The 21464-nt window shown below is 44.6% G+C and overlaps 1 protein-coding gene across 3 annotated transcripts in view; it reads left to right on the forward strand.

Annotated features, from left to right (window-relative positions):
• The window catches only part of TSNARE1 (t-SNARE domain containing 1), a 1194676-nt gene that overhangs the window by 22726 nt on the left and 1150486 nt on the right, over positions 1-21464 (forward strand). The window contains exon 2 of one of the 3 annotated variants that reach the window (XM_078686668.1): positions 8220-8395. The exons of 1 other annotated variant lie outside the window; for it this stretch is intronic. The gene's annotated coding sequence lies outside the window, so the exon portion shown is untranslated. Of the gene's footprint in view, positions 1-8216; positions 8396-21464 lie in introns of all 3 variants that reach the window. One more of the 3 variants, XM_078686667.1, reaches the window with a different exon arrangement.

Raw genomic sequence — 21464 nt, forward strand, 5'->3', positions numbered from 1 at the left:
CTTTGACATATGTTACATTCTGGAGTGTTTTTATCTGATGGGTGTCAGGTAACCGACTTTAAGCACAATATAATATATCAAACAAGAAAGAGGGCATGATTGTTTCCTTTCTGATTACCGCTGAGAAATGCATATAATTCCCATCACTGTTTCAAGGATATTTCACCCCCCTATTCTGCTCCCCATGTAGAAACACAGATTGAGCTTAAATACTGATTTGTTTTGTCTATCTTGTTTGTTGTCTCATTTAATGCATGTTTGTGTCCTGTGGCATTGTGGTCTTTCTATGTCGGGTGTTGCTGTGTTGTAGTCCTTCAGCATTCATGCCAACAATTAGTCTTACATTTGTCTCTGAATGTCCCGGTTTTTGGTTCTTAAAATCTGATCACGCGATTATAGTGCTACAGCTCATGAAAAGCTACTAAACTCTCTTAATAATTTCGGCTTGAGGGAACACGTAGGTCTATTTATTAATTGGACTATCTGTTGATTGTGTATATAAAGGAATGATACGTAGCATGTTAGCTGATCTATATTGATAATTGGAACATCATGCGTTTGAGACTGTGGATGCAGTGGAAACAGCAGTTTCGGTCTTCATCTGTGGGTTTTTAAGTTATGGATTTTAAAGAATGAAATTGCTTTCATTTTTGAGCCTAAAGGGGTTTAGGTTGACTCTTGTTTGTTACCTATATATTTAGGGGGGAAGTTACAAATCTGTACCATAACCTGCACTGGAATGGATCACCTCCTTCCTCGACGGAAGAACACAAAGAGTCCGCCTACCACCATACAAGTCAGAGGCCACCAAAGTCATCTGCGGCGTACCCCAAGGATCCTCGCTGAGCCCAACCCTCTTCAACGTCTACATGAGCCCCCTCGCGGCCATCGCACGCCAACACAACCTGAACATCATCTCCTACGCCGACGACACCCAGCTGATCCTCTCCCTGACCAACGACCCCTCCACCGCCAGAGCCAACCTGCACGAAGGGATGAGAAACGTAGCCGAATGGATGACGACCAGCCGCCTGAAACTGAACTCAGACAAGACGGAGGTCCTCATCCTGGGCTCCACGCCCTCCGCCTGGGACGACTCCTGGTGGCCCCCCGCCCTGGGCACCGCACCCAAACCGACGGACCACGCACGCAACCTGGGCTTCATCCTGGACTCCTCCCTCTCCATGACCAGACAAGTCAACGCCGTCTCCTCGTCATGCTTCAACATCCTGCGCATGCTACGTAAGATCTTCCGATGGATCCCCACCGAGACGAGGAAGACGGTCACCCAAGCCCTCGTCACCAGCCGATTGGACTACGGTAACGCCCTCTACGCCGGAACCACTGCCAAACTCCAGAAGAGACTCCAGCGGATCCAGAACGCCTCGGCGAGACTCATCCTCGACATCCCCCGACGCAGCCACATCTCCGGACACCTGAGAGATCTGCACTGGCTCCCGGTCAACAAGAGAATCACCTTCCGGCTCCTCACCCACGCGCACAAAGCCCTACACGACCAAGGCCCGAGCTACCTCAACAACCGGATCAACTTCTACACTCCCAAGCGCCTCCTCAGATCAACCAACCACGCCCTCGCCGCCGTCCCCCGCATTCGAAGAGCGACAACAGGAGGAAGATCCTTCTCCTACCTGGCCGCCAAGACCTGGAACTCACTTCCGACCAATCTGCGCCTGACCCAAGACCACCTCTCCTTCAGGAAGAAGCTCAAGACCTGGCTGTTCGAGCAGTAGCGGCACCCCCCCCCTCCCAGCGCCTTGAGACCCTACGGGTGAGTAGTGCGCTCTACAAATGACCTGATTGATTGATTGATTCCCTTTTGCCCCTTTCTGAACCCCTTTATAGATGTCTGAGGTGGATCACGCTTAACCATTCATATAATGTTTGCCACAGAAGGTATCAAAGCCAAATTTGCGTTCCTCTGTCTCCCCACATTTTCTCAATTCCCGCCACAGAAATTCAAAACATTGGGTCCCTTTAGAATTAAAAGGCACCCATGGTTTCGGATTCCTGTTGCGGAAACCTAGAAAATGGCCAAAATATAACCCTTCTTTTTCGGGGAGGAAAAAGTGCTGTGCATGAAAGCATATTTTTCCCCAAAAAATGCCATTAACACAAGGAGCAAGCATAAATGTAAAAAAGCTGTTTTCCCACAGTCTTTTGCATTTTACTAAGAGGCAGTCGGTTTTCCCTATTTTCTGTGGTTTTGACTACTTGCAGTTTGCGGTGGAAAATGGAGTGAAACCCATGGCTGAACCCATAAAAAGCTTTACATTTCTAAATTCAGCAAGGGGCTTTCATGTAGATCGGTCGTGGTTTTAGCAAAGAAAACTAATCCTTGACATCTAGAAAATGAGCAGGAAAAAACTTTTCATATTTAATGTTGTGCCCCTATTGCTTATCTACTAAAATAATCTACTGTAACATTTGTCAGACCCTTCTGGTCTCAGTGATATATATTGTTTGTTGGTTGCCCAAAAAGACGTACCCAGAGCATTTAGCAATAGTGGTTATTTATGCAACTCTGAATTTGGGATTATCCGTACTGTCATTTGATTCAGGTGGAATTGTGTCCTTTCCTGCAAAATGGCTTGGATTTAAAAAAAAATGGACAGAAATATAATTAATAGCAACTATTCTTCTATTTTGTATTCCCACATTTCCCAATAAAAATGGTACCCCTCTTGTGTGGATAGGCTTACCATCTCCTGTTATAGGCCCAAAACGCAAAAAGGAAACTTACAATTTTCACCACCAATATTGACCCATTTTAGTGAGGTGGGTAGCTGCGCTAATTAGGCCTGGGTTCGACAACCACCCAGGGAAACCTACTAAATGTAGACATTTCTTAATACTAGACTTTCGGGAAAGTCCAGAGTGGTGCGACTTGTGTGGATCCCACAACATTTTCTTGTCCAGAAGCCACCAAATTCCTACCACCCAGCAGTCTCAAACCTCTCCCTATTAAAAATGGATCAGAATCAGAATGGATCTCTAGCAACTGTCAGAGTTACCTTCTCCTTGTTGAAAATGTGTTCATTGGCAAGGATGCCTTAAGAGCACTACATTGCCAAGTTTAAGAGGTGGAAATTAGGGACATCATCAGCTCCCCATCTTTTGAACCTGTAAAAAGTGTCCTGCGACATTTAACTGCTGGCACAGAAGATTTGAACAATTTCATACAACTTGAAGGAGATGCATTTTACTAAGACATACCAAACCGTAACACCAGTCAGATTTATCCTTATGAGCAAAGCATAAGGAGAGAGGTGATGGTATAGCTGTTGACATGCTTTTGTTTACTGCTGATGGTCTTTCTCATTACCCTAAGTGAGAGCGCAAACATTACATGGATTAACCTCCCTTTCGCCCTGCACAACACCCGGACCCCAGCCAACTCATTTCTATTTCAAGACCCAAGTTTCAGCATTACTCATCCTTGATTCACACACGGTCATGTTAAAGGGGGAAAGAGACACTACCAGTGTGGTGCGAAAGATTGCAAAGGTAAAGGTTAGTTTTGCTTTACATGTCACTATAGAGACAAAATCACCCACAGCGCCATGATGCGTACATGTAGAGATACATTAAACAAAACATTTGAAAATTAGATTACTCTGCCTGTCTGGTACTGCCATGGAAGACAGCATAAAGGGTGGGCTCATACATGCATCAAATACTGTGTTTTGACAATACATATGGAAAACGGACCTAGAGTTACATAAACAAATAAATCCCCACTGAGTCAATCTCAAGTAGTCATAGGGCGGCTGAACACTTTTCAGTACTGACCCCAGCTTCTATGATCTAAAGGCAGTAGTACAAGCCACAGTTTCCAATATCTAAAGGCAGCACAACATGAAGTTACATTCAAGGTAGAAATGTACAGGAAACCCATGAGATTTATTGTGAAAAACAAATTTTTATTCGCTATTCTGAACATCAATTCTTTCAATTTTTTTATTTTCCAGAGATGTTGAATCACAAACTTTGGTGCCTTTCTACTATGGTTTCAAGTCAGCACAAACAGTTGTACTTTTCTCGTACCTTTACACACCTGGTGTTAACATACCTGCTCTTTGCTCTGAGGCTTAGCTGTGATCCACTTGCAAAGTATATAGTGGACTGTTTTATTGTCTGTCAATGTATGAGAAGGAACAAGCAATGTCCACTAATACTGTTTATACTCATTTGTTCGATTGTCTGTCAGCATATGAGATTTCCATCCATTCCATATCCTTGTTACCAAATCAGGGATGGATCCTTCTGTAAATATTTTGCACATACCCAGGTAGTGCCGCATGTATAAATAACCTTGCAGATCTTTGTATGATGTCCACTCTTTTCATAGCCACCCTTGCTCTGTAAATATGTGTATCCAAGCGACAATAATAAATACGAGGTACTTTGGCAGACCTCTGACTATTGGCCTCTTTGTAAACTGGAGTCTAAAGGAATTCAATTTCCACAGCATACAGATCTTTGATAAACTAACATGCATACCTGATGGGCATCACAGCATCATGAGTAACTTTATTGTCTGTTAACCCCTTTCACCTGCTCTGAGACGCTGAGGCTGCAATGTTCTGCTCAGACACGGCCACCATCCGCTCGGAGGGACTTTTTCAAAATATGGCCACGTTGGCCAGAGATTACCCTTCTTTCAGAGGCATAACCTTGGAGTGAATGGCCACACCGAAGCCATATTAGCCCGCTAGCATTACCAGCATAGTATATAACTGACTAGAGTGCAACAAGATCCCAACCTTTGGCTAATTGGGCCTGAGACCCCCCCTCTTCATACTCCCCCTATAAAGATATGAACCCAACTGGTAGCGGAGGCTAAGCCCTACCGTCAGTCAGGACTGTCTATGTGCCTATGTCCCAACATTAGTAGCCTAATATAAACATTGAGTCGATGTGTGAATGGCTGATCCCTGTCCTGCTGGTTACTCTGGGCACCAACATGACATAACTAGCTGCGAAGCAGCTTACAAGTCCTGTAGATACTGGTTTGATACAATACTGGCAGTCTACATTTTCCATCCGTCGGTAGAAACCAGCTCAGTATGTGATCAACTGCGCCCACCTCTTGACCCTACACAAGCATCGTCATTACATGTGATTAACAAGCCCAGCCCTCAAACCTTCAACAAGAACTGGCAATGTTAAAACTGCCTAGCCAAACAACTCTAAGGTGCCATATATCACCCTAAACCGACTGCACCCCATCCGACTATCCCAAGTACTTGTAACATTTTAGAGGCATGGGCATGACGTCTGACTGAGTGGACGCTTCACCTGGTTGACTCTGAGACATCTGCATGTCAGGTATGAATCAGAATGCACAGTCTATCGGAGATCAGCAGACATATGACTATCTCAGCCCCAGCCATACTGACCTCCAAGAGGTGCATCTGAAATGTGACTGGAATTCGATTTTATACCTTTACATCTATGCCGGTTATGTGACAGAACCAAAGGCTAGCATATGATGCGTGGGGCTCAGTCCCAGAACAACCTGCCAACGAGACGCACAAAAGAGCTCAAATGTTCATAATCTTTAATCCCCAACATGCGCCAGTGTGTGCAAAGTGTAAATGTCCAATGAAAACCTATAATAATAATAATAATAATAATAATATGAACATTTATAGAGCGCCTGGTTACACCCACTGGTGTGTCCCCGCGCTATGATGAGGAGCTGACTGCAGAAGAACTTGACTACCGAAGAACCTGGACAAATCAAAAGACCCTACAGGCGCTGAAAAAGATGTGTTTTCAGGTCTTTCCTGAACCTAGCCTCTGAGACCTCTAGCCGGAGGCTCAGAGGAAGTTTGTTCCAGTTCTGAGGAGCCAGAAGGCGAAACGACCGGCCACCCATCCTAGCCCTCATGACCTTGGGAACAAGTAGCAAGCCCGTCCCACAGGATCTAAGTTGCCTTGTGGGAGTATAGCGTCTGATCAAGTCAGCCAAATATGCATTCCCGTTCCCTGGGAGATGCAATGACATACGCAGAGTGCCTTAAACAACACCCTTTCCATGATGGGAAGCCAGTGAAGGGTTGCCACAGCCTTCCTAGAGGAGGCCAGCCTCGGTTGCATGAGGACCAGCCGCGCGGCTGCGTTTTGTAGACACTGAAGTCTATTCAAACATACAGCCTTGGAACCCAGGTTTAGTATATTTCCGTAATCAAGGTGAGATGTCACAGGAATAGCAGGAATAGGAAGCACGTCCAGAGTTTTACGAAGGCCCTTAAGGACCCCAAAACATGGTTCCCACAACCCGCCTGGTTTGATATTCAAAGGATATACTTTAGGATGCTTGTATACTGTACATGTTTATTAGTGCAAGCACAGCATACATCAATGAGGCGGTGTCTCCTTTTCACTGAGTCTGTGTTTGGAGCTATAAAGTGAAACTTTTGGCCATCAAGTTTAATATAAGATCAGGCTTGAGTGACTGACCATTTCTAAGTTTAAATTTCAAGGGTTCAGGGGAACAGATGTAAGACTCAAAGAAAACGTGTGCCAAATTGTTGCAAGACCTCATTCGCTCACTACCTGAAGTGACACTGGATCACAAACGTTTGCATTCAAGTTATTTTGTTGTTAGCTGAATAAACCTATTTAGTAAACATAGCAAATCATTTATGCCATGCGCACTACCTTTGTAGTGTGTTTTACATGAACAGTACATCAAGCCCTATCAGAAAGCGAATCCTTCATGGGCAGGCACAAGGAATACTTACTTCAAAAGATTGTCAGGAAACCAGGGAAGGCTCGGACTGTTTTTATTTTGATCAATGCACAGGAGACATAATACTGCCCCCAAAACAGCAATGGACACTGCAGAGGTACAGCTGGAAAGGGGACCATGTCCCCTTTGAAAGGCAACTAGATCACTTGATGTTTTAGAAAAAAAATGGGTTTGGGGTCAGTCTGCCTTAGGCCATATGCCCTACCTTCCGTTAAAGTACCAACATCCTTTCTGCACCCCTTGGAAAAAGATTGGAGTATTTAACCTCTACATGCCCTAAGGAGGTTGAAGGAGGTCTGAAAGCCTACCAGGGATATTTCTTTTTAAAAGAGTATGGCAACTGTTCCGTCGTGACATTAGGCTGCACTTCCACCCTTAAAGCTCCAACAGTCTTTCTGCCCCCCCCTGTAGCCCAGTGATCGACATCCCCATGGCAAGCAAGAGGATTTTTTTTTTTTTTTGGGAGCAGGTTTGACATATGGACCTCTCACTATCCATGATCAATGTCTGCAATATTCAGCCCCTGGGTCAGCTATCAAAAACAGGGAAACCCTACAAACAAGGGTATTCAATAAAAACCAGAGACCCAGGCGATTATACAGTGGTGTGACTTGCATGCATACCACCACATTGTTTTGAGCCAGAATGCCCTGCCATACATGCCAGAAGTGGGATACCAGGCAGAGTAATCGAATTTTCAGATGTTTTGTTACATGTATCTCTACATGTACGCATCATGGCGCTGTGGGTGATTTTGTCTGTTTAGTGACATGTAAAGCAATACTAACCTTTACCTTTGCAATCTTTCGCACCATACTGGTAGTGTCTCTTTCCCCCTTTATCATGACCGTGTGTAAATCAGGGATGAGGAATGCTGAAGCTTGGCTCTTGAAATAGAAATGAGTTGGCTGGGGTCTGAGTGTTGTGCAGGGCGAAAGGGAGGTTAATCCATGTAATGTTTGCGCTCTCACTTAGGCTAATGAGAAAGACCGTCAGCAGTAAATAAAAGCATGTCAACAGCTATACCATCACCTCTCTCCTTATGCTTTGCTCATAAGAATACATCTGACTGGTGTTACTGTTTGGTATGTCTTTGTAAAATACATCTCCTTCAAATTTATTGAAATTGTTCAAATCTTCTGTACCAGCAGTTTAATGTTGCAGGACACTTTTTACAAGTTTAAAAGATGGGGAGCTGATGATGTCCTTTATTTACACATCTGAAACTTGGCAATGTAGTGCTCTTAAGGCATCCTTGCCAATGAACACATTTTCAACAAGGAGAAGGTAACCCTGACAGTTGCTAGAGATCCATTCTGAGCATTTGCTGAAAGGCTATGTAGATGCGCCTGATTGAAGACGCCTCTGTTTTGGATACTGGAGGAATGAACCGCTTCTGTTTTAGCTTATCCAGTAACAATGCTGTTTTGTTTTCCAGCAGGTGTAGGCCATCAGGTGCAGGCACTTGCAGCCGACCACTGCTGTCTTCCACTACCTGGCAACTCTGACAGCAGCAATAATCTGCAGTACCTTTCCCAACTGCCTTCAACACTAAATTGCAACTTCTCGCTGCCTCATTCTAGCCGGCCTTCATTCCATCTGAAGCAGCTGCTTCTGGTAAGTAGAGCAGGTGGCCTTGTCAATGGCTGCCCTGACCTGGTTTTGGGATGTAGAGAACAACTAATGTGCTTCTTGTTTTTATAATCTTGTTATGAAACAAAGATTTGAATAGGGTGATATAGCTTCCATGGTCGTATCAAAACAGTAGAATATTACACCATGTGCCACTCGGAATCGCTACCCAGAATTAGCACAGAACACTCAAAACTCAGAATATTCTTCATAACACAGCAGCTCCGAAAAGCAAATGAGGGACAGGGAGAGAAGAGAGACAAAAGAGCAATGCCAGAGCTATACCAGATCTAGACCATCTTATCCCTCGTTCCCCCGAAGAGGAGTCCCGATGACTTGCAGCCTATCAATATCAATATGTTTCTCAGCTCCTCAACATTCGCCCCCAGATAACTCGGCAATACTCAGTTATGAAGTCAGAACCGAGCTTGATCTAACTTGTCCACAAAGGCCTTTTGCTGGGTCTACTTGAGAAAGCAGGTGCTTTTCTCCCTCGAACCAGAAGCCCACCGAGGCTTCTATTCCTCTCCAGTTCAATTTCTCATTGATGGATTTCAGTGCTTTTCTTCTAAACACCATTTGGGGACTCAATTTGGCCAACTGTAGGAGCCCACTATCTCTCAGGTGGCCACCTTCAATATACGCTCTCTCATCCCAGCAAAGGTAACTGTAATGAGAAGTGGCCTTTGCTCCCCCTTCTGGGCTTGTTGTTAGAATGTTGAAAACGTTCACAATCATGTCTAAAGCCAACTCAAGCATGCTCAAGATACAACCCAAGATTCTCGACGCTACAGCTTCATCTTTCACCTAAGCTGGGATCCCCAAGTCTCTGACAAGCACACCTCTGCAGAAGTCATCCAGGGTTTCAGTTTGGTTTCAAGTGCCAAAAGGGACTTATATTGCCTGTGGAATCAAACAGTTTAGTTCCTCCAAGTTTCCTTCCAGTTTCTCATCTGTTTCCTCAGTGTGACCCTCCAGCTTTTGCAGTCTCTTCTCTGCTCCCTTTCTGTTCTGCTCCACTGCCAAATGTCTGCGGGAAAGAGATGCCAGCTTTCTTTATACCTCTTTGAATATATCTCTGATGGTGCCAGTCTCCTCCTTCCTTTACGGTGTAGTGTTTTACTGGTGCGTAACAGCGTTTGTTCGCCTGGCATCCTCACCGGCTCATCAGTTGAGGGACCAAAGGTATTTTCTCTCCTGGTCTTAGGGGCAGGGCCTTGCAAATTGAAAACGTTCTATTTATTTTCCTTTTTTTGCTGCCTTGATCTGCTTTCTTCTCTATTGAGGCTCTAGGTTGTCTGCAGATGGTCTTACGCCTATTCAGGCTGCCAGCCCAGTGGATGGTCTCGAGGTTGCTGTTACGATCCTTGTAACAACCACCTGGTAGTCATCAAGATGCAGCAGTTCCTCCCTGGCTCATCACCTCTGCCTCCAGCCTCCACCAGGCCCAGGTTCAACTCCTTGCAGGTCCGCTAGTGTACAAGGCTTTGAAGGACTGTGCGTCTGTCTCCAAAATAAAATGAATGATGCTCCATTGCCGCTCCCCATCTTACCTAGGGAGTAGTGAGCAACTTCTGCACAGTCCCTAATCACTCTTATGACCCGGGGCTTGCCCTTAATTGACTGACTCCAACTGTTTCAACCACTTCTCCATCATCCATTACTGCTATAAAAGTATTTTTGCCTCCACAAGCTGCTTCTTTCGTTATGTTCCTTAAAAACGTTCCTGTCCCATCTCGTTCCCAGTCGGAGAATAACGAGCAGCTGAAAAACAAAACCATGCGTTGGTTTCCTAGCCTTTTTGAAGATTCCTCCTTTTAAGAATATTCCTCCTTTTCAGAATATTACTTTGGTAAGATGCGTCAGCTGGATCCGAAAGTCCAACAAAGACTTTGAGAGGAGTGTATCATAATCAACTCAGAGATAAGTTTTTGCTGATCAGCCTGTTCTCCCTTAAGTCCTCTGACCAAGTTTTGAAATCAAGGAACTGTTGGCCGTGTTTACAAACCTGACTTGATGCATGGAGCTGATAGTCCTAACCTCTTTGATGTTTGTTTTCCCATGACACTTAATGGTACGACACAGAATCAATAATCGCCTCTTTTTTTGGATGTTAGTGATTGACAGCCAATGAGCCACACTTGTGGACAATCTTTGCCTCCATTAAATTTTAGTTACGTTCTTATGGGGTAAGGATCAGATTATGACTCCTAGTGTACCTAATTTAGGCAGTGATGTGTGAGAAGTTGCTCCGCTAGAGGCCCAGATTGCCTCCAAATTGCAATGTGGTTAAAATGAATTTACAATAGGGGTGGGTAGGATGCACTCCATTATTCCATTATGTCTAATTCGTCCATACTATTCAATGATTGCGTGCACATTAGTTAGGTTGTGGTAAATAAATAATTAAATAAATACCTGTTCTATTTTTGACTAGATATACAATAACAGATAGCTCAATAAATAAGAGTCAAGATTCGAGGTAGCTGGAGTTTGCAGGTTTTAATCAGGCATAAAGGACAGGAACAGGACAACCTGCATGGGAATGGGATGGCAGCTGCCGGGGGGCAGGATCTGGGAGCATAAGGGGTAACTTTTAATAACAGTGCACAATATTTATAGTTAAACAATTGCATTACATTCAGTATAGTAGGCGTAGCAGTGGGTGGAGTTCATAGCAGTCGCGAAAGATAAGGCATAAAGTGGGTGGAACAAGAGGCGTATACATAGACATGTGATGTAAACGTAACAGAATATGTCATAAACGGGGCGGAAACATGGAGGGGGCTACCTAAGGAGCCGGGACCTCTGACCTAGTGGTGCGCGCAAGCTGGCAATGACGTGTTACTAGGAGGAACTGGGGGCTATGACTTCTGCGCTAGAAGAGGAGACGAAAGTCTGGAGAGTCAGAGCGACATGTACCTAAACACTATCTAGTATCTGATGTTTAGAGAACATGTTGATAGAATCCAGAAGTTATCAGGGCAAAGGCTAACAGACTCTAAGACTGGTGCATGCATCATTCTATATGTAGTGCGTGTTGAGGAATATTAAATGACCATTAATACAGTATTTCTCTTACATGGAGACGTAAAGGCTAGACGATGACTGAAACTATTGATGCGATTCAGTAGCTTTAGGAATGCAGAGAAGGAGGGCTGGACTGATAACTAGAATCATAACATACTCTTGGCAGACTGGCAGGCAGAGCCAGGCCGAGCCGGGCACTGTGAGGCATGAAAGTAAGCTAAAGGTCAGGCCTACAGGTGGGGGCTGTATCGCTCCTCGGAGAGGGTTCAGGAGACAGGAGCTGAATCTGAGTCCGGGCCCTTTTGAGGCCTAGAAACGGAGACTTTTCAATGAATTAACGTGCACACTGTAAAACGTGGCAACATAACTTTACATAGGCCTAATACTCGTAGCTTTAACGAGAACTGAAAACTGGCATACTAGAGATGGACACAACTAAAATTGCGTCTTTAATCGATCATAAGGGAATACATATGCATATTAATCATGCACATATAACATAAGATGGGGAACACGTAGGGACACAGAACACGGCAAAATTTACTTTTCCACATTCCCTCCTTGTCACTACGTTTCCATCAGGAAACATCAATATTCATGATACCATCTATCATTTCATACAGTATCATTTGCTCGTCTCGAATTGTCTTGGAACGGGACTTAGGACTAGGACTTGGAATACAGGATGTAGCACAAATGCCGCAAATCGCAGGGCCACATTGTAAACAGAGGCAGCAACTGAAAATGATCATTACTGCTATACCTAGGAATGACAATACTTTCCATCCCCAGGCAGAGATTATACTCCAGAGCCAACCGGACCATGTCCAGGTGCCTGGATTCTGGTGTAACTGATGGGCAATTTTATGAAGTCTGGTTATAGCTGAATAAACAGACGGCGCGTTATTAGGAATGAAAATGCAGCAACTAGATCCGATGACTCTACATGCTCCTCCTCTATCGGCCAGTATGACGTCAAGAACGAGACGATTTTGGAGCACGACAAATCTCATAGCAGATTGCTCTTCGGTTAAGTTACCTAGAGCAGAAGTAGTCTCATTCACTACTGCTTCAAGGGTTCTGGTTAACTTACGGATTAACTTACTATTCTGGATAGGTCCTATAAAGAAGAAGAAACCTCTATTGAAGTCTGTATATTGTTCTAGAGCAGTTTCAGTTTGATCGACAATCGGGGACTCAATCTCCCTTCTATGTCTAATGTGTACTAGATGTGTGTTTCTATGATAATCGGATGGGGCTAGGAAAACTGGTGGCAGTAGGAAGGCAATGTTACATGTTCCATCCCAATCGAGGGGCAGACGAACATATGCGGTCTGACCACAAACAAAATAAGAATGACGTGAGGCTTTGAAAATAGATTTCCCACTGTCACTATACTTGACAATAGTAGTACAATCACTATGTCCTACATGTGCGGAACCATTTTTTCGGACACATAATTCGCCTTTGACTGGTAGTACTGAAATAGCAGGTAAGTCTGGAGTAGTATCAGACTGAACATTCAGGACCATAAAAGTCGAAGAATAATTACCTAAATTATAAACTTCATTTTCTAGGTCTAACCCGGTTCTATGGGTGAGACCTTGCTTGTCTGGAAAACATGTACTATTCAGAAGGGACATATCATTGGAGGATGACGTTAACATGGACCATGCTCCACACGAACCATTATGTGAAAACGGATAAGGAAAGAGTGGCAGAACTCCCTTCGGTGTCTGGAAAGGGGGGAGTCGACCACACACCCAACAATTAGTGGCATTGCTGGTCTGGTGTGAATAGTGTAACATACGGATAAATGTGTTATTGCGCATAGCAAGACGATAGGATAGCTCGTGAGGAGGCAGATCACTAAATGTGTGTTCTACTGTAGCATTAGAAAACTTATTTACATGAGAAATTGAAAAACATAAATGCAATGCATAACTTGTGCAGGTAACCATCAAACTCAAAAATAGAAGAAAACATAAAATAACAATACATCTGATGGAGTTTTGACTAACTCTCTCACTATGGGGGTCTATCTCATACATGTCAGAAACCTGTCTAACCGCTTCACCCGAGGGGGACTTAGACAATTAAACTGGCTGACTTATTTTACTAGACCGGAGCTTCTTTTTATACTCCTGCTGCGGAGTTTCCTCTAACAGGGAGGGCTTTGAGTCCAAGTCAATAGCGGGACAGTCCTTGAGAATAGGGCAGTTTTTAGAATTCTGGCAGTCCTTAAAAATGTTCTTGGAAAAAGTTTTTTCTCGGAGTCCATGAAACTTCTTGACGTGAGACAGGTGGACCCACCCCTTGCGGCCTTCCAGTTTCACGGCCGTGCGGGTGGTCAGAAGGACAAGTTGAGGCAGTTTCCAGCGGGGCTCCAGCGGACTTGAACAATCAAAATTCCTCACAAGGACTAGACTTCCTGGAACGATTTCATGCGGTTTCACCTCGGTATTGTCTGGAAATGCGGCGGCAACCTGTGAACGACAAGAGTGGAGGGCAGACATCAAGGAAGCTAGGTAATCTGTCAGCATATTACTGGAAACATCTGTAATACTTCGGGGTCTAGGTGTACCCCACATGTTCGGGGGGCGGCCGAATACGACCTCATAAGGGGACAGACCTGATCTGGAATGTGCGACCATGCGCATATAAAATAGGGCGACTGGCAGAGCTACTAGCCAGTCTACACCTTTCTCTTTACAGACTTTGGCAAGACGGATTTTTAATGTCTGGTTATGTCTCTCTACGAGACCTGCTGCTTCAGGATGGCGTACACAATGAAACTTCCACTGGTACCCTAACAGAAGGGAAACATGCTTCATTAACTCTGATGAGAATGGCTGGCCGTTGTCTGAATACACGACCCTAGGGAGTCCATAACGGGGGAAAAATTCACGAACCAACTGCTTGGCAGTGGTCGCGGCAGTGTAATCTGGGACTGGATATGCCTCTGTCCACCTGGACAAAGCGCATACAACTACAAGGACATACTTGAAACCTCGACATCGCTCCATCTGAATATAATCCATCTGGAGGACCTCAAAAGGGTGGTCAGGAGGCTGGAATCCCCCTTGTTCCACCGGGACACTTTTACCTGGATTGAACTGACAACATATCATACAGGTACGGACTTTCTGCTTGGCTGCAGCTCGTAAATGCTTGTTGAACCAAATGTTCTGGATACTGTCTAACATGGCTTTTTCTCCTAAATGTGCAGGACTATGTGCGGTATTAATAATGACTTGAACCATTGAGTCGGGGCGAAACCATGTGGCCTTTCCCTTCGTCACCCATCCCTGATCTGTCTGGACCCCTCCTTGTTCGGACCATTTCTTGATTTCTTCAGGAGTAGCATGTAACTGTATGTCTATGACATCTTGTGTAGGGTCCTTAACTGTCATACATGTAGTCGGATCTGGAGTGTGTGTCAGTGTTGCGTTAACTGGAATGTCTGGAGTCTGGGCTGTAAACTTGGCTGTTCGATCTGCTAGATCGTTACCTTGGGAAATAATGTCAGTGACTTTCGTATGTGCTTTGCACTTCATGATAGCGATAGCTGTCGGTAAATGTATTGCATCTAACAGAGCTTGAATGAGGAGACCATGCTGAATCTTGGTTCCATGAGAAGTCCTAAAACCTCTTTCTTGCCAGAGCACTCCAAAGTCGTGTACGACTCCGAATGCATAACGTGAATCTGTGTAAATGTTTACTTTCAGGTTCTTGGCACGTATGCAGGCTTGGGTCAGAGCAACTAGCTCTGCTGCTTGAGCAGACAGGGTGTCAATACGGTGTGTTTCTATAACTTCAGTTTCAGTAGTCACTGCATACGCGGCTACTAGTTCTCCTGTACTAGTTCTCATACATGAACCATCCACATAAAGTGTCAGGTCGGGATTAGGTAAAGCAATGTCTGTCAGGTCTTGTCTTGGCTTAGTCATAGTGTTAATGACTTCCACACAGTCATGTGTGGCCGGATTTGAAGTAACTGACGGTAACAGTGTAGCAGGATTTAGAACGTTGCAGCGTCTGATTTCTATGTGTGGCTGGAACAGTGTTAATTCATAACCTGTTAAACGTGCAATGGTCAAGTGCTGAGTCTGGGTTCGGTTTAAAAGAACTTCCACGGAGTGTGGAACTTGTACTGTCAGGGAATGTCCTAACACTATGGAATCACTTTGTCTGATAGCTAGTGCTGTGGCTGCAACTGACTTGAGGCACGCAGGCAGAGCCTGGGCTACTGGATCTAATGTGCTCGAAAAATAAGCACAGGGCTTGTATTGTCCTGCTTGATCTTGTGTGAGAACAGATAATGCTGTACCATCACGTTCTGTGACAAAAAGTGTAAAAGGCTTACTGTAGTTCGGAGTAGCTAGAACAGGAGCTTGACATAAAGCTTTCTTTAACTCATTAAAAGCAAGTGTATGTTCCTGGGTCCAAGGGAGGACAGTCGATACGGCTGCCTCCTGTGTCGTTAACTGTATCAGTGGCTTGGCTAGAAATGCATACTGAGGAATCCATTGTCGGCAATAAGAAGTGAGGCCGATAAAAGCTCGTACCTCCTTCTGGGTCTTGGGCTGAGGAAGACTCGCTATTAACTGGATACGGTCAGGTGTCAACTGCCTACCCCTCTTGGACAGTAAGTGGCCTAAGTAGATCACTTGCTGGACACAGAATTGAAGCTTCGAAGGGGACACCTTGTGCCCCATCTCGGCTAGGAAATACAGGACTGTAAGTGACGCACGCTCGCAGGCACGTTCAGAACGGGCTGTGATCAGTAGATCATCGACATACTGGAGCAGGGCAGTGTCAGTTGGCATGTGAATATTGTCTAGTTGTCTCTTAAGTGCTTGACTGTAAATACTAGGACTTTCTGTGAAACCTTGAGGAGCTCGTGTGAATTTATAGCTCCTTCCATTTAAACAGAATCCGAAAAGAAACTGACTGTCTGGATGAATGGGGACACTGAAAAATGCATTCTTGAGGTCGATTACAGTAAAAAATGTAGCTTCAGAATCAATAGCTGTCAATAGGGATGAAATATTTGGGACAACTGGGTACTGGGGAATGATACATTTATTAAGTTCTCGAAGGTCAATCACTAATCGATATACTGGAGGTGCATTTGGATCAGTACGTTTCATGACTGGAATGATAGGAGAATTACATACATTGGAGTCAGTTTCTACAACCACTCCTTGAGCAATGAGCTCGTCAATAATTTTGGATAAGGCTGCTACAGCCTCAGGTGGCAATCTGTACTGTCGGATTCGTGGTAACACTACACCTGGTTTGAGAGTCACACGATGGGGTGTGATTTGCATAAAACCAACATCAGTTGGACCTTGTGCCCATAGATGCTGCGGAACATTCAATAATCTTGGATCAAAATCACGTAATACATAGTGACCCTTAAAGTCACGTAAAAACAAACGTATTCCTTCTGGGGAGCAGCAAATAACTGCACCTAATTCTTTTAATGTTTTAATACCTAACAAATTTTCTGGACATGACTTCGTAAGCAATAGATCAGTAGTTCGGGACAATGGACCTACTTCTAGAGTAACTGGTTTGGAAATCTCGTTAACAATTGGCTTTCCTGAAAATCCAAGGGAAATATTTCTAGAGCCTGAGAGCGGAGCCCCTGGAACCTCGTCATGACTGATAGTAGTCCTACTTGCCCCTGTATCAATCAGAAACTTTCTGTCTTTCCCTAATACTTGACTGTGAACATAGGGACCCTCTTGATCTACAGGAATCTCGATGAGAGGCAAGCCTACCTCCCTCTCTAGGCTGTTTCATGAATACGGCTGGTACTCTGGATACTCGGACTGTGCATACTGGTACATCTGCTGTGTAACATGCTGTGTTGCAGCTATAGGCTGCGGTGCTGTAACTGTCTGTGGTGTATTCTGTGGTAACTGGGAAGTCTGTGAAACTTGTTCTTGTCTAGGCGGACGTGGTCTTTCTTTAGTCTTACCAGTGGCTATGTTGTGTTTCAGAACTGCACACTCGTTTATAAAATGACCTGGCTGTTTACAATAATTGCAGGTCCCTTTAACAGGAACTGCAGGATGACTGGCTTGATTTGGACCCCTCTTCTGACTGTCCGGTGGAACAGATTGTGCAACTAATACTTTCATTTTCGTGTCTTTCATACGTTTCCTTTCGTGTTCTTGCTCTTCCCTGATTCTATTCTGGTGATACTGGAGCATCTGGAGCATTTGGGACGGAGTATTAGCTTGCCAGGTACTCTCGACTTTCAAAACTCTATTTTTAACTTGTGGACTTGAATTCTCGACTAGTTTAGTAACAAAAAGATGAGGGTATGACTCACTACTCGTCTTCAAACCACTGTTGATGCTAAAACATTTCTCAAATCTAGAATAAAAATCACTAGTATCTTCGTCTGGTTTCTGTTTACAGGCTGAGATTGCATCCCAGTCTTCCTTTTTCGTGGCTAGTAATCTTGGCAAAACTTGTATTAACAGTTCAGGTAATTCTTTACATTTATCTCCTTGACCGGTACCTGGTACACGTGTATTTTCTTCAGCTTCTAGAGCTGCCCAATCTATCTTTTTCTCTCCCACCTCCCATTCTTTCTCCTTGAGTTTTTCATATATGCCCGCGGGCAACAGGACCTTTAACATTTTAATTATATCTGGATACGTGTATTCTCCCATACGGAGCATGTCTTTTAATTCACGGTGGAACCCTGCTGGATCTTTATCGTGACAGGGAATTAACTTTTTCATCTCTAAGAGTTCCATCTTTGTAATCGGGGTGTAAACAAATACTCGTTGCATTTCACCACCCGCTGTCCTAACTGGGTGTACTTCTCGTAACGGATGCTGTCTGTCTATGTAAAAGGGTTTACTTTCTTGGGGTGAGACGTGAACAAAATGCGGGTTCAGAAACGTTCTATATTTGTGGCGCTGTTCTAGAATGATACTAATTAAGTCGGTACCTAGACCTCTCCATTTATACTGGAGTAACTCGTTCAGAACATCATGTAACGGACCTGGATCGAAATGCTGACCCTCATACAATGTAATGAGGTGCTGGATCATATACATACCCACCAGTCGCTGCTCGGCTGGGGGCAGTTTCAGAAACATTTGTGCCACTATTTCGTCTGGAAAAGTGGTAGAATCAGTAATCCATCGGACTGCTGATCGGGCTAGTTCTTGTTCATGCATGGTACTAAGTTCACTATAACCGATTCGTGATTTCAGAATGTGATCGGTAGCTTGAAAAACTTGTTCTAGAGAACCTTGTTCTGGTGCTGGAAGAGGAACAGTTTTCTTGTATTCTAGACGTGAATGTCGGTCGGGAAGTCTAGCTTTACCTACATACGCTATTCTGGCGGTATTCTCGTCGTCTACCTCTTCAGTAGAAGAGTCGTTTTCCTTCTCGCTTACTTGTGCTGCTTTGCGTTTCTCGTGTAACCTTATTATTTCCTTACGAATTTTCTTGTACATACTCTCTATACAACTGAGCGTCCTGTGTCTTCCCTCGGCTATATTATCACTCCACCTTGTCAGGACTTTCATTTCGGTCGGATCTTTAGTCGGATAATCTTGTTCCCTTATTAAACAATTAATTAGAAACTTTAATAGCATGAGCTGAATCTCAGCTTTTCTTAGAAACATGACTTCGCCAATACTTTCTGGGTCTGTTCCTGTACGAATAAAACGATATATTCTGTCTAGATCTTCTTTCATATTCGGTAGGGTGTCCAAATACTCGGTCACCCGTCTTACACGTAATGAATATATAACCATACTATCATCACCTGGGACCGGATCATAACGGCATTCGGTAAGAGCTCGTCTGATATCTGCAACAGACTGATGTTTGGGCGTGCGCTGTAACGCACGTTCATGTAACTCGACTGACGTTACACGTTTGTGTGGCGGCGGGGTTCCCGGAGGACCTCCTCCCGCGGCCCCTAAACTGGAATCGTCAACTGATACTCTTCGTGCTGGCAGAGTGACCGATGTAGCAGGCACTTGTACTGTAGGCTGGACCGGGGGTACCGTAACAGGTGCTGTAACAGGTGCCCCGGTGACTGGAGGAGCAGGATTTACATTATTTACAGGAGCTGGCGGAACAGGATTTGCATATTCTGGGACTGTGTCGTCCAAATAGGACGAGAGAAAAATATCAGCTGCGGTCGGTTTGTGACGTAGCTTGGTCGGAACTAAGGGTGGCGGAAAATTACTGGATGCCTCCGGGGTTGCTTTTGGCAAGCCCTCGGCAAGAAGAGGGTACATACCCTTAATAAGGGCATTCCTCTGTCTGTCTGACTGTTCGGTTTTAACTCGTTCACCTATTTCGATTAATTCCCTTTCTTGGGCTCTTTCTGAGGATTCTCTACTTAATTCTGACTTTCTGATTTCTTTTTCGGTTCTTTTATGAGATTCTTTGCGCCATAACTCGATGGTATCTTTCTGTGACTGTCTGGCTTTCTTTTTCCATAATACTTCTTCTACTCGCATGATGCACTCGGCATCCCATGTGCCTGATACAGGCCATCTATATTTCTCTTCTAATTCCTTAGTGTACTCGACCTATAAGTCTAGATATAATATGGCACTTATGCCATGCTTATGATACATAAAATGACCTGGACTGTCCCTAGGTGGGACAGGAACTGCTTCCTCGAGCAGACCTTTTCTAGTTCTTAACTGACATAATTTTGAGAACAGAGGCATGACGTGAACTGGGATCTGGACACAATACAATACACAATGAACACAATAATGACTTGAGACTGATCACTCATACCACGACATTAAAAACACATTGAAATGACATTTAAAATAACAGTTCGAACAGAAACATTACCTGGAATACTTGAGAACAGAAACACATGAATTTCTCGAGACTAGAACTTACTAGAGTTACTAGATGCACTGCTGAAACAGTACGAAACATACCGGTCTCATAAAGAGACACGTCAGGACCCGCATCCACCTAGGTGGATACTTCGTGTTGGATTTGCGTACCCAAACCCACGGACCAGAGACAAATTAATTGACCCTGTCTAGATACTACCCCAGCAACGGTACTCACCGGGCAGCAAGAACGTAAGGCCTCGGACTGGACTGGACTGCTACGACGACGGACTACGAACTTCGGACTTCAGTTACGGGTGGGCCTCCGGATACCTCGGACCTTGGACTCTCGGCTTGGGCTCTGGTCGGGACTCGCCGCGTTCCTCCACCGCCTCGTCTGGATGCTGGACCGCAACCTCCGTCTCCTCCGTGGGCCTGAGGGATACTTGAAGCAGAAATATCTGCACGTGCACGGTATGGTTCCGTCACGGCTGCAGAGGGTCAGGGGGCTGGCGTGGCTTCTCCGGCGCGTGGGGAAAGGGCAAGTCCCTGTTCGGGCGCCATTATGTGGTAAATAAATAATTAAATACCTGTTCTATTTTTGACTAGATATACAATAACAGATAGCTCAATAAATAAGAGTCAAGATTCGAGGTAGCTGGAGTTTGCAGGTTTTAATCAGGCATAAAGGACAGGAACAAGACAACCTGCATGGGAATGGGATGGCAGCTGCCGGGGGGCAGGATCTGGGAGCATAAGGGGTAACTTTTAATAACAGTGCACAATATTTATAGTTAAACAATTGCATTACATTCAGTATAGTAGGCGTAGCAGTGGGTGGAGTTCATAGCAGTCGCGAAAGATAAGGCATAAAGTGGGTGGAACAAGAGGCGTATACATAGACATGTGATGTAAACGTAACAGAATATGTCATAAACGGGGCGGAAACATGGAGGGGGCTACCTAAGGAGCCGGGACCTCTGACCTAGTGGTGCGCGCAAGCTGGCAATGACGTGTTACTAGGAGGAACTGGGGGCTATGACTTCTGCGCTAGAAGAGGAGACGAAAGTCTGGAGAGTCAGAGCGACATGTACCTAAACACTATCTAGTATCTGATGTTTAGAGAACATGTTGATAGAATCCAGAAGTTATCAGGGCAAAGGCTAACAGACTCT

The sequence above is a fragment of the Lissotriton helveticus genome, chromosome 4_1, assembly GCF_964261635.1.
Source record: "Lissotriton helveticus chromosome 4_1, aLisHel1.1, whole genome shotgun sequence".
Lineage (NCBI taxonomy): Eukaryota > Metazoa > Chordata > Amphibia > Caudata > Salamandridae > Lissotriton > Lissotriton helveticus.